This window comes from Alligator sinensis, unplaced genomic scaffold (genome assembly GCF_000455745.1).
Source record: "Alligator sinensis unplaced genomic scaffold, ASM45574v1 scaffold121_1, whole genome shotgun sequence".
NCBI lineage: Eukaryota > Metazoa > Chordata > Crocodylia > Alligatoridae > Alligator > Alligator sinensis.
Genome location: NW_005841910.1, coordinates 2,302,951 through 2,305,510, shown reverse-complemented (window position 1 = coordinate 2,305,510; position 2,560 = coordinate 2,302,951). Strand labels below are relative to the sequence as shown.

Below are 2,560 nucleotides of genomic sequence, written 5' to 3'. Positions count from 1 at the left end.
TTCATTCAATATGACAAAGAGGAGCATAGAGCTCTAAGCTTCTTGGATAGGGCAGGGATATAAATGTAATAAAAAAACTACTTCATGGACTGGTCCCCCTGCCCATTCACTTATCTTGCCCTACTCTTCTAATCACACACACACATTGTGTGATTGTGGCATTGTGAAGCCTGGTGTTGTGAAGCCTGCAAATCATAAGTGTAGCCCTGCAAACTGAAGCATGTCAGTGGTAGAAGCCCCCCCAAGTCCTGACTTGCAGGTTCCTTTCTAACCACCAAACCCTCTTTGCATTACTGACATTTTAACAGCAGGACTTTTATGTAGCAACTGGTCCAACACCCTCTAACCGTGAGTTATGTCTGACACCTCAGATACAGGCAAGCATTGCACTGACCAGCTCAGTCCCTATAGAGTCAGAATTGCAGTCATGTGTCCTGGGACCTACACCGCTAATACCTTTCAGGGATTCTCTTCCAGGGGCCTGTGTTTTGGAGCAGGTGATGGAGTCCCATTCCTGCGGCTGCCTTGAAGTCCCATGTGGCCACAATATGCAGCTTTGAGACAACTGTGAATATTAGGTGGAGGGAGTGAGGGAGAGAGTAGGGCATCAGAGATTTTTCCCCAGGCCTGAGCATTCTGGGAGCCCAGCTTGGCCAATTATTTTCAGTGGCTTTTAGATGAACCTCACTCATTTTGCACATGACATGAAAGTAGGGATTCTCCATTAGGGCACCGTGGTCCCTTGGCATACCTTGAGGTCCTCCCAAGGGTGTTGCAGGGCATCGCAGAGCACTAGCTCCATTTGGTGTGCCAACAGGATTCCCATGAGATGCCACCATGTGAACACTGCTCTGCCCTTCTCTGCTTTCCCTGAGTTCTTTCCCACAGAAAAAAAAAAAACTGCTGTATTATTTTCCTGTGGTCACAAAGCAAGTGCAAACAAAGAGCTGATGTATTCCTATGGGGGCTTGAGCCTGCTGACATAAGAACTGCCATTTACTGGTTCAGATCATAGGTCCATCTTGCCCAGTCTCCTTTCTGCAGAGGCATGGCATCACGTAAATGCAAAATCCTGTCCAACTGTGGCAAACAAGGAGACAAGGTCCGTGCTAAGGCTAAGTCAAGGTCTTCCCAGGCTCAGCTGCAGTTTCCTGCAGGCTGCGTGCACTGTCTGCTTCTCAAAGGCAGAGTGAGTGGGAGCTGGGGCACCAGTCTGTTTGGCTGCAGTGATTGAATACCTAACGGCTGAAATCCTGGAGCTGGCTGGGAATGCTGCCTGAGAAAAGAAAACACACATGATTCCCCTGTCCCCTCCAGCTGGCCAAACACAAGGATGGGGAGCTGAATAAGCTGCTGAGAGGAGAGGAGTCACCATTGCCCAGGACGGGGTCCTGCCCAACATGCAGGCGGTGCTGCTGCCTAAGAAAACCAATAGACACAAAGCCAAGGGCAAGTGAGATCTGTGCAGATTTGGACCTAGACTCGGGAATATTTGTAATGACCCTCCCCACCCCCCAGTTCTTAGTCTCACAGAGGCAGAGAGTGGAGGCTCACGGGGAGACTGAACTGGGTCTGACCTGGGTTGACTTCTCCACTGCTGCTTTCTACTTGGCAGCCTCTGGCACTTCAGGATGAGGAAGCTCTGATTCAGAGGCTGTGCTGCTCACTCTCCTGCTCAATGGCTACTGATACCCCTTTCCTCCAAGAAAGTGTGCTGGGCAGGGAGAACTGATGGAGTGGGAAGGGTGGGGAAGTGAAAGAAAGAGAACATGAGAACTGCCTTTTGCTGGGGGTGGTGGTGGGGGGCAAGCAGCCCCTTGTCCACCGATGAACAGAAACCCTAGGGATGGACAAGGGCCACTTGCAAGGGCCCAACTATCTCACCCCAGCCAAGACTTTATCTACCCAGGTCTTAACACCCGCTAAGGAGGGAGAGTCCCCAGCCTCTCTGGGCAGCCTGTTGCAGCGCTTCCCCACCCTCCCAGAGAGGAGGTTTTCCCCTTACCTCCAACCTCAACCTCCTTTGCTGCAACTGGAGCCTGTGGCTCCCTGCTCTGTTCTCTGTCAGCCCTGAGATCGGTCTTGCTCTGGCTTCTGTATCCAAACAGAAGCAAATTTAGCAAAATTTAGAAAGGCAAGACAAATGTCCCTTTGCAAATGGATCTCTTTGGTGTGCACAAAGACTATCCAATTATTCCTTTAGAACCTAGACACCTCCACTGTACACACCGCAACAAACGAAATCCTTTATGCGCACCTGCCGTGGAGGTATCTAGTTTCTAAATATCTAGCTGCCGGTAGGTGTGTCTAGATGAGCACATACACACAGCTATTGTGCAGCAGCGTACCTAGACTTCTGGCAGCCCTGGGTGAACTTTTAGTATTGGGCCCCCCTTTGCCAGAGATAATGATAATATCAATTGGACAATGGTAAAAAAAAATTACCATTTTTGGGTCCCCCAGGCAGCCACACGATTTGCCCATGCCCATGGGTGCCTCTTGAGTTTGGGGGGGCACCTGCAGAAGCCAGCATCGATGGTGGGGATGGGGCTGGCGAGCA

The 2,560-nt window shown here is 50.7% G+C and overlaps 1 pseudogene; it reads left to right on the top strand.

Moving 5' to 3' along the window:
• Positions 1-1,048: 1,048 nt before the first annotated feature.
• LOC112549454 lies at positions 1,049-1,457 on the top strand (annotated as a pseudogene).
• Positions 1,458-2,560: the final 1,103 nt, after the last annotated feature.